Genomic DNA, 12,150 nt, shown 5'->3' on the forward strand with positions numbered 1-12,150 from the left:
TTTTAGCTGTTTTTACGTTTATCTGTTCATTGATGGAGACTCCCACGACATCTGCAAAAACTACACACAAGGAAATTGGTGCCTGTTAAAGAATGTGATCGTGAAGTGAAATGAACTTTTATACAAAGGTTGGCCAACCATCGTGAAACAAGAGAACAAAACTTCTGCTTTCTCAAAAACTACAGCATTTTCTGGATGGAAAGATTTTACAGACTGACTGAGGCAGTTGTGCACTTTCTTTCAAGTAGGATATTTCAGGATCATAGGGTAGTCCGATTTAGGGGATTTTACCAATGGTGTACATGTACACTACCTAAGTACATGTACATGTATCCTTTATGCTAAAAAAATGGATAAAACCAGGGCATTTATTTTCTCATACAGGGATGTTCAGTGAACTTTGTTGCACTTACATTGCGTGGCTATTTTATACTCAAAGACTACTGAATTTTTAGGTGAAAAGTACTTGCAGGCTGGTGAAAAATCCCTCTTCAACAAATACAGGATTTCCGTCGTGGCGTCGTACCCCTTTTCAGATGCCATGAGGTCAGTTCTTTGACTTTAATATGTGGCATTCCTCAGAATTTAATTGTAATATTGGTAACAGTGACTGAAAGGAAAATATTTCGGTTCTGTCAGTCACAACGACTAACCCTACTGTAACTCCCTATCCAACGTTTCTAGTAAATAATGTGTAAAATCCTCCAATAAAAGTTACTGGGCACAGCTGCCTGAATCCACCATAATCCTCCAGTGTGCCACAGATTACTACTTCTGGCTGGGGCATTTCCATTGTTACATGTACATGTACAAAGAACAATAAAGTCACAGTGCCACAGCACTGTACTTTGTATGGTACATGTACATTGTCTTATCTACTGTATTTTATGACTACAGAGAACAATAAGGTCATTGTCTCCACAAAAATAAGTAGTAAGGGTTAAAGTACACGTAACAAATAACCTGAATCTTCCAAAATCATCCTTTAGCACAGGTCCCTAGCAACCTGGATCCTCCTGGATCCTCCTGTGGTCCATTGAGCTTAGTTACCTGGATCTTCCATATTCCTCCAGAGAGTAACATTCCTTATGCCCTCAATCCTCTGATGCATCAATTCTCGAGTGCCCTCAATCTTCCATATTCCTCTAGTTGGCTGTGAGGATTTTTGAGGATTTGGGTTGGTTAGGGTTAAAAAGGCCTACGTGTCCTGTTTGGCCCCTTACAATTTAAAGTTCTATTCATTTACCTTGGCTTCTATGAATCGTACTCATCCGATATTTAGCATGACATGTGAGTAGCATGGGGTTTTTGACACCGTAACCTCGTTTGTCTGTTCAATTTCAAGAATTGCTAATATCTTCTGTAGAATACCCGGTAGCATGTTGTTGTAATTGGTTTAGTATTAAAGCTGCCTTCTTGCGAGTGAGCCTGTATTAAATTCTCCTGCAGAGCTTTATAATACAAATCTCGGAGGAATTGTTATTACTACTAAGGCACAGCGCGCACTCATGAGGTGTTTATATCGTGGCAAGTCATAGCACCATATTGGCCAAAGAGGCATGTAACCTGCACTTATCAGTACCACCTCGAATCTAATTCTGATCATTGGATTAGTTTGTATGTTGGTCAAGCAGAGGCACCGGGACAAGACGCCATGATGGCTAAGTCAGGCATTAATTAATTACCAGATGCAGATATTTACATTGTTCACACTCGTACGTACAGGCTGAAGACTGCCTCGTTAATGTGTAATTAGAGCAGTTCAGCCTGCTGTGACGTACATATGTACCGGTAGATGTTTGTATTACTATGAATGCTCTTTGCTGTGAGCTGTGGGGGCCCGAGGATAGCATGGATTTGGTGATTTGAACTCACATCTTCACAACCTGCTGCTTACCAAATAGGCTTCTCATTTAGTCAATCAACCACATAACCATTCAGCTTCAAATTTTCCTCGGAAATAGCACTGTATCAGTACAATTTTTGTTTGATACCTGTAATTCTAACTATCTTTTATCTAATTATCTAATTATCTTTCTACCAGAAATGTTCGTAAATTACATGTATCATGTACAGTATGCGTGTTATTTGTAGCTTTGGTGTGATGACCGTACATGTTCGCATTATGCTGCATTTTAGGTTTAAATTTGTTCTAAAAATAGAATTCAATTCAAAGTTTGCAATTAAATAACCATCCACTGGGTTAATGTTGTTTTCTTGCAGCACTGATTTTTTAGTGTTAATTTGCAGACCTTTTTTTAATATCTATGATAATGAATCAACCGTTCCATTAAGCACCCGTGGTACATGTAGGGTTACATAAGACCTTTTATTTGTATGTACTTAACTCCTTGTTAAATTAACATGGAACATTGGAAACAGTGCAGACCACTTTGAATGCACTGAACAGTTTTTCTCCGTACATGTACTGGACTATACCAATACATGTAAAAAGCCACTACTCTCTTACATACAAGTACATGTGTGGCCCACTCTATTAACATGAGCCCCAAGTCGCTGCAGTCACTTTGGAGAATAAAAACCTTTGGAAGAATCTCGTACAATGTGAAGCAACATTAACCCTAACCGCCAAGCATATTGTTTGGCTTACACTACACAGTACCACAAAATACTAAGTAGTAGCCTGAGCCTGAAGGACCTAGCATTACAGATAACTACTTTTGGCTAGGTTACTTCCATTGTTACTTGTACAGAGAACAATAAAGCCATGCATTCATCGTGCCACAGCACTGTATGGTACATTGTCTTTTCTATTGTATTTTATGGCTTCAGAGAACAACACGGTCATGTCCTCTTACAAGCGGCAGCACTGATCACTACATTTTACAACAAGTAGTAATTTGTAATATTATGTGGGGTTAGGGTTAAACTTGGAAATGTTCACCCATGTACTGGTACACGTACATACATGTGGATGTACATGTACATATATATATGTACATGTACATGTATATGTACCGTTACGTGTACTTTAAGTTTGAGTAGCCCTTTCTAGTGCAAAGTGAAACAAAATTACTGAAAAAATAGTGTTATGACTCTTTTTCACAGAGCAAGGCACATACATGTGTTTATGTATGCATATTGTACATATACATGTACATGCATCAATACATGTACAAGAACAATATTCAACATACAAACATGTACATGCACTGTAAAGGCCAACAACTATGGTATATGTACAAGGACATATATATAAAATGTCATTATGTTGTGCAAATTAGAATTACATGTCCTTGAGCTTTGTTTTATTTTAAAACTTGGAAAGTGTAGCATTTCCACAATGCCATACAAATGTCTACAATGTCTGTAGATGTAGGTATGCCATCTTTATTTTCTAAGGGGTATACGTGACACTGTAAAGATTCTGCCTTGTTTTAATGGATCTCTCTGACATTTGGGGCTCAAAACATTCAGTGCACATAAAATCTTGTTATTATTCGGTTCGTAAGTGACTTCATCACAAAGGCAGACGCGCCACGATTTGCAGGCTCCCATCGGACGGTCACTGAAGTTTCCCGTTAACTTCAAGTTCCATGTAAACAGCGATCAATGCATGTAACTCTATTGCAGTATGGTACGTGTGCAGTGGGAGTGATTTCAACTGAAGTGACGTCACACTTACGAACGGGATATCGATTATACCGGTAGTCACAGTTACGGTAGCCCCAAAGGGACACCATACTTTGCAAATAAATGTCTGTTTGTAAATATTTGTGAAAATATTTGCCATGTTACAAATTTCATCACAACTATCTTTGCAAGTATTTGCGATGTCCCAAATTTTGTATCTGCAAATATTTGTTGCAAGTTTGAGGTATAATTTTTGGCATACCTTGCTGCATACGTACAGTACATGTAATTTGCATATTTTACTGGGCTATTTTGCAAAAAACTAGAGGGTTTAAAGTTGTTTGAGTTCTAGCCTTTACATGCATGTTGTTTACTTATGGCAGGTTCCTCAAAATATGGACCATTAGATAATCTTCAACTTTGAAGGTTCATTTTTCCTGAAGTGAACAGCAGTGAATTAATTCCTGATGTCTGTGAAATGAGGGAAGTCATGGCTGATATCTGGAACAATGATCATGTCCATCTTTCAACTCAATTGAAATGAATTAATTAAAGTCTTGAACGTCAGCATTTTTGACGGACATGAACAACCTGCTGAAATCCTAGCCAATAAAATTTACCGAGGAGTGATAATCCGCGGTCATTCCAACCTGGGCCGCAGAGGTGGAAGGCAAGGAAAGAACCACTACGCCAACCTGACCCCCCCCAAGTATATATAGTGAGAATGCTCGTAAACAGTAAGAAAATGAAGAGAGTCAAACTTTTTCTCATCATTTTCCATCAATTTTGTGCTTTTTTATGGCTTTTTTTAAAAGTTATTTCTTAGGTGCTTTAAAATACATCAGTTGAAAAATATACTGAATTCTCCTTACTGTTGAGAGAGGTTTCGACATCAAGTCCACTAGTGCAAATACTTTGACGTAAAACTTTAAATGAATTCAAATCCATTTCATTTGCACTGGTAGCTAACCAAATGCACACAGTATGCCTAATTATCCCCAAATAATCATTTTTTAAATCTGAAGATGCCAATTTGTATTTTACATGATCAAAGTCACTCTTTAGAAGTTTTGAAAAATGACATGCGGAGTTGCATTTTGGTCCATTTTATGAAGAACATGCTATATGCACATTGGAGAGTAGTCTGGTACCGCTAGGGTCATATTGCATACATCTATGGTACTGTTACCTCACCATGGCCCAATCACATGCACAATTGTTACAGGTCTACTTTAAGGAGTGTACATGTGCTATGCTCAAAAAAATGTGTACACAGTCTGTGCACTTCATTGGCAGCAAGGTACGTGTATATGCACATAGGTGGTAAATGGTCGTCAGGCACTTTTGATTGGTCGTTGTTTGTGCCTGGGTAGTAGAGTAAAAGTTTCTATTTTTAGTGAGCCTGTTTACATTGTCATTACACATTTCCCGGTATATTCACACCTGGACTCTAATTAGCAAGTATAGTTAGGCAAGCTTTTGAAAATTATGGAGCTGGATCCCATATGGTGCAGTTTTTCCTTTGTGATTGTTGCTTCATCTGCACCTGAATGAACACATTGACTCTGTATCTATTCAATCAGTGTGACATCCTGATTGACACATTATGTTAAGTGAAGGCAGTACCTATCTTGTTGATATCAATCGTGGTGTCAGTTGTGTATGATTCATCAAAAGGCCATTTACATCACATGGCTCTGGTGAGTTTCATCTACCAATTCTCTATTCTTGTGCCCAAATTGGCCATAAAATGGAGCTGATATTTCCTTAAACCCGCTTCAAGATTTTGGAGGATTGAGGGTGAATGGCAAAAGTGCATGGCTGATTGCGAAGGATGCCATGCATGAAGGTCATCGATTGGACCTTGTGTTGTTTTTGCTTAGTCAAGTGCAGAGTTCAGCCCGATATTTCTTTTGAATCAACTGCACTGCTCAATGCTTAAGAATGCCGTTAGTACAGCCTCAACATAATGACAGGAACTGCCAGAGGATTTTGAAGGATTGAGGCAGTGGGCACACCTCTAAAAAACATTTTAGAGAAATTTTGGAGGATTGAGGCTAAATGCAATTTTTCATGTTGAAAATCGGAGGACTTTGGAGGACTTTGAGATGGTTCCTACTTCCCAGTAAAAAGGCCTGGTGGGAGGGTAGGGTTAGAGGTTATATTTCACTTTACAGTAGTGTGTACAGTTGCTGCTGGTACAATCCTAGGTAAGGCCGAACAACTGAAGCTGGTTTTTATTCGGGTGCTCCAGTAGGAAAATGTGAATTAATAACAAAAAATGGAGAACTACAATATGAACACCCAAAAAAAAAAAAAAAACAGGTTCAAATGTAACAACATTTTACAAGGACACAGAGCAAGCCAACCTGAATATCAGATGAACACTATGACAGTGAAAAACCAAAATGAAACATTTTGTTAAACAATAACACTGCCGCTAACACAAAGATAGAGATGCTGGAATGCATATACACAAATATTCCTCCCAAAATGTTAGACTTGACAAAAAAAGGAGAATACCGGTACGTACCGGTACATGCCAAAGCCAAACACTAAAAAGAAACTCAAGAACAGGTAACAATGCATCCAAAGTACCGACCATTTTCAGAAAGTTGTGGGAAAGGACAATTTGGAAGAGCAGTCTGAAAAAGAAAAGATGCAGGCGCATGACAGTTTTTGTCTTGCTTGCCTGTCTGTGTTCATTAATCTTAAGAGAAGTCTCTAACCCTCTGATAATTGAATGACGTTGTGCATGACACTGCGCATGGTATTAAGCCTACCATAGAGGAAGGACACAGAAGGAGTTGCAACTCAGGCACTTCAAAGTGTTCAAGGATGGTTGCCCCCCCCGTCAGACGAATAATGGAAAACATTCCAAAAATGCCTGATTACTGCCTGCATCTTGACCAGACAATCAGGGCCAGTAATACCCTAGTAATACTAGTAGATTTTTGCTTGCAATTAAATACAAATTATCGATGTGACCAGGAAATAGAGAGAGAAAAATTCCTGATATTAGACCTACTTTTGCCATCATAGATAAACTTTTAAAATTTTGATACACTGTTCCATTATCCATGCAAAGTTTGGAATTTTATTATCCTCCATTCAATACATCAGTGTTCAAAGACTTAGTGCGAATTTGGCTAAGACTGGCCAACAAAATGTTCACTACTACTGGAAAGCTTAGTTCATTAGGAACAAAATGCACTATTTCATCACATATGTACAAATGCCGTAATAAAAATGATTCAAACAAAACACAAAATCTTGTAAACAACCGGGCTATATATTCCCAGAAGAAAGAGCTCATTAAGGGCAATGACTGCACTTACAGATTAAGGGAACACAGCGTAATGCAAGCAACTGCACAAGCATTAAATATGATGTTGTCAACTTGTCATGAGATTATACCAAGTACCAACAAAGGCATGAATATTCAGTTTTCTATACCTCAGTACACAAAGTTTTAAGGATGCAGATTACCATCGACAAATTGCGGCAGTGATCATAGGGTACAAAGGGGTCTTGTGGTTGTGAAACAGATGGTGCGTAGCAAGCATTCGCTGCGCTCTGGCTATGGACATACCAGACATGCCAGAAAGCGGTAATTGGCCAGATGTTACAGCCCGGGCAGTTCAAACTCCTTCTGTGTCCTTCCTCTATGATCATTCTTACTTGCTTCTTATGACTTCATTAGATTAGATACTTCATATTTTATGCAGTATTTTGCAAAGTTGTGTTTATCGTTTTGTAAGCATGTACCGGTACATGTATATTTTGGAATTTTTTTAAACGATTACACTGGGATTTCTATTCTGCTTGCTACATGTACATAGAATAGAAATTGGTAACATTTCAGATTTGGGATAATATTAGGATCACATGTACATGTGTGCATGGACATGTGCTAGTATGTTAACATGTAGAATTTGATTTTATTTTTAGCAACGAGGGCCTTTTGCAGTGAATATTTCTGAATTTCTGTACATGCACATTTAGGGCAGTTTCTTCTTAATTTGAATAAGCATGATAACTGCTTGATATCTCCTCTTTGTGATCTTGTTGAATAGGTCACTTCTTTAAACGTGAAATCTTACATTCTTTCTGGACAACTGAGGGCACTTTTTCTGTGATGTAATTCAGGGAAGACACTGTCCAGTGTCAAGATTTCTGTTTCACATCGTGAACTGAAGATTTGCTGATTGATAGTCTGGGCTTACATGTACAAGTCGGGTCATGTGTTTACTCAACATTAAATCACCCCGGAAAAGGAATTTTCAACACCAACAGAATTTCCAGCAACTGTTTGTGCAGAAATTCATGTAGATTAAGCACGGAGATTTCATGCTAGAATGACATTATAGATTTGTAAAGGATTATGGACATTCAAAAAATATGAAAACTTAAAAGGCTCCAAAAGACAACGTGCCCTTCAAAACAAAAATAAAATGAAAATAAGGTTAAATTGGACACTGTCTTCAAAGATTTCATTAAAACGTATGTATACATACATGTACATGCTTCCAAAAAAAAATCCCTTTCTTAATTCTTGGAAGTACAAATTGCATAGTGTCGGTATCTAACAAATAGCCAAAATATCCAGGCAAGCCTAATTTGGGGATACTCTTGGGAAGAGATGCATGGAGGTCTGGTCTGATGTAGTCCTGGTTGATTTGGACCTCCATGACCTCTCTTATTTTGCCTATGGCTTGTATAGGCAGCCAAATTTTGTAGAAAACATTAAGGTTGATTTTTTATTTTACCTCCATTTTGTTCAAAATGGAGACTGTCTCAGTGATTTTAAATACAGTACGGTTGTATTTTCATTCACATGTGCTGGAAGTATGTAGCAGTATAATATGAGTGTTATTTAACTCTGTGAATTAATTTTTGTTCTAATAGCCAGCCATACTTTTAGCAGCCGCTTGAACGAAAAATACAGAAAATACAGCTGTGATGTCAAAAGAGCAGACCTTATTGGAAGATTCTAATATATGTAGGCTAGAAGTGGCTGTAGAACGAGAGAGGTGGCTTCTCTGAGATGCAGAGACAAGTTCTGCAGGAATTGAAGCGACAAGGTCAAGTCATGTAGCCCAGATTTGTGTTTGTAGATGAAGGTCGAATAGACATGCATATTGAAAATTATTTTGATATTTTTTTTGTTCTTTTGTTTCTGTTTCTTCTAGGTGCTCAAAGGTACATGTATATACCTCTCGGTTCAACAATAATTGTAAAAACAAATTAACAAATTTGACAGGATATAAATGTAGAAGAGAAATAAAAGTCAGGGTTTGTAATATCAGCATACAAAGCATAAAATCAAAATGAAAATTTTGGAAAGTAAGGCAAGTGATCAGCAAACTAGTTAAAATATGTACTAGATTTATAGTTGGTTATTTCATTTGTTCTTGTGTTGAAAAGACCATGAAATTTGACATCTTAATTTTTTCCCCTTCCATCGTCATCAATCCTACGGTCAGTGGCTTTGTTGCTCGGCTAGCACCTGGGTTGCCACGACAACAGTGCACATCCCAGAACAAAGTGTGTAGTGTAACTTTACACCGAGGGAGGTTTGGGTCAACTCCTTTGCTCTGAAGCAGGGTATCCAAAAAAAAAGAAGCAAAGAATGCTGATTCAAGATTGAATCTAGTCTTTGCTGGAGGCTGTGAAAATGAATATCATACTTGAGGAAAGTGTGGACAGAAGATGAATTGGAAAACAGCTTGCAGAAATCTGAAATGTTGCATTTTTTGTTTCCAGTAATTTTAGACAAAACAATGAATACAAAAAGTATTGAAAGTGCTTTTAAAAAAATGTATCACCGTTTTAGCATTGGAATTGGCATTTACAAAAAAGGGAAGCTGGGTGGCATGTAAGTTGTAATTAGATCTGTCTTGAAAAGCTGTTACCGGTATATTTATAAGCAGTTGAGAGCAAAAAAAACCCAAGGATACAGGAAAGGATACCTGAAATATAGGGAGGGGGGCATGAGGTGTGCACCTCTTCCTAGAGCCGTTAATATTTTGCTTTGCATTGGATCTTGTTCATCCAACAGCACATTTAACACCAATTACAAGATGAAAATGAGTGAAGAAGACAAGAAAGAAATATTCAGTTTTAGAGGCGGGAGGATAACCCCAGATAAATGTTTTGGGGAAAACCCTCGGGACTCTGGTACCTTAGGGAATGAAAACCCAAGCCACACGTGGACTGAGTCAGATTCGAACCCAGGCCCCAAGAGGTGAAAGGCGAGGAAAGAAACACTACGCCAACCTGACTCCCCAATTCATCATATACATGAATGTGTAGAGTAAGGATTGGATTGACAAAATGGCTTGTACTGTGTTGAGCTGTAATATGTACATGTACATATGTGTATGTACTAGTATACAGATGTACAACCATGTACATTACCTTGCAGAAGATTTCAGCTATCACTCTCTGTTCATCATGGTGTATTTTTCACTGACCAGAAATCCCCTTTTATCTCAACACAACACAACAAAAACCCTAGTCCTAACTGTACTGTGTCCCCCAAATCCCACATGAATAGTGTGCACGGCAGAGCCCAGAATGTTATGACCTTTACACACATTGGTCTCCACAAGCACAGAGAGTGTGCCTGGAAAGTTTGGAGTACTTTTGCCTGTCAGAGCAGGAGTTTGCAGGATTCTGATTTCAGTCAGGGTCCCTGGACAAAAAAAAGTCACCCAGGTCAGAGCAGATGGTTCCTTTACTTGGACATGCAGCATTACAAGGAAATAGTTGATTTGAAGGCAGGTAATCTTGGGGAGATTGGTTTCCTCTAAAGCTGGCAGTTACGGATTTGGGGCTTGATGTGGCTAATGTGGATATTACAGTGAACTTTCCTTGAATGTCAAAGTACTAAAACTACTATTCAGTTTATTTCATGGTGCAAGTAGATAAACAGGAGAATTAGTGTTTGCTGACACAGGTTATGAACACATGCTTTCACACATAAGCCCACAGAACACACAACTGTATGTACATGTACATACAGTGTGTACATGTACATTGTATTGTGTACTACCAGTAGCAGGTGGAAAAAGTCTACACTTCAAAATGAGTAATTAGATAGCTAACTGAAAAGGTGGCTGGGAGCATTCTTTCTTATTCTCCTTGTTGGGGAGAACAGTGCATCCTTAGGGATACCCCATCTATTCCATTACTGTTCATAGCTTCGGGGTCATTTGCAAATTGTAATGCAGGACAGATATTGAAATGCATGATTCACTGTAGCAGCAGTTTGGTCCCTGTTGCACATTGGCTCTTAAAGGGGTACTCTTACTGGTACACTGTAGTTCCCTATGTGAATGCTCTTTGTTAAGAACTTTTATTACACTCTGTGTAAGGCTCAAGGACCTTAGTGGATCTGAATTCACTACCACCAAAAGGCCATACAGGAAATCTCTGGTTCAATCCACCTGAAATGGTTTTTTTTATTCTGCTGTGTTGACCTCATGATGCAAATTTTATGTAAGATTTTTCTTAATGCTCGCAGATAAATGCTAGACACATACAATACACAAAATTTGAGGCCAGTTCTTTCCATTCAGTATTTTCACAGGATAACTCAAAACTTATGCAATGCCAGAAAATTAGAGAACCATTTACCGGTATCATGCACAATGTAACACCAAACTTTAATCACATGCATACCATACTGCTCTTCCAAGAATGACATGAATAGTTGGTTTAATTGCAACTGTCACTGTAGGCCTGTGCCAGGTACCCAGGTATCCAGGCACCCACCCATCGAAATCAAAACCCAGTTCCAGTTTTTCGGGCTGGGTATCCAGAAAAATCTCCACATATACAAAGGGCAGACTCGCTGCAAAATCATCCCAGCGCTGCAAACCTAGTCCCACAGTCATACCAGTAACTGCGGTTCAGAGACTGATGGCGCTACTTTGTCAAAAATTCAAGGGAGCTCTTCATTTAATAGAAAGGTGGGGGAGATTCCCTGAAACATTCAGAACAATGTGCTGCTTCCTATGTATGAAAAAGGAGCCCTGTTTGGGGAAAATGGTCTACCGGAATTGCGCAATGCCATTTAAGTGTTCCTAAATATTAAGGGTACCCAGGTACCCGGTACTGACATAAATGGGTACCCGGTTCCAAAAATACCCATAATGCACACCCCAAAAAGTATGTCCTTGAGTGAAATATGTAAGGCTTAACGTTACGGAAAAACTACTGTAGTTTAAAGTACTATAGAGTCAAATTTCAGATCAAATCTTGTGAACATGAAGTTGGATGGTTACCAAACCTTGCCTAGAGCTGTATCCAGATTCGGTGTGAATCTCTGGGTCATGAATCATGAAGAAAGCTTCAATTTCGCATTAAATGGAAACATTCTGAACTTTAGGTTCATAGTACAGGACCTTAATGTTACTGATAAACTAGGTAACCAGATCCCGAAGTCAGAGGCCAAAAATTACAAATCTAGAGCCTGAAATCAAGCTTGTGGAAGCAAGCTTTGTACTCTTTGTTCAGCTTTGTAATTTAGTTTTCATTGTTTTGCTTTTA

General features: G+C 38.4%; 1 protein-coding gene across 2 annotated transcripts in view; it reads right to left on the reverse strand.

Annotated features, from left to right (window-relative positions):
- The window catches only part of LOC110976163 (N-alpha-acetyltransferase 60-like), a 44,007-nt gene that overhangs the window by 23,001 nt on the left and 8,856 nt on the right, over positions 1-12,150 (reverse strand). The window lies entirely within an intron of this gene.

Source organism: Acanthaster planci, linkage group LG07 (genome assembly GCF_054643075.1).
Source record: "Acanthaster planci isolate LZ-2023a linkage group LG07, COTS_SCS, whole genome shotgun sequence".
In the NCBI taxonomy this organism is placed as follows: Eukaryota; Metazoa; Echinodermata; class Asteroidea; order Valvatida; family Acanthasteridae; genus Acanthaster; species Acanthaster planci.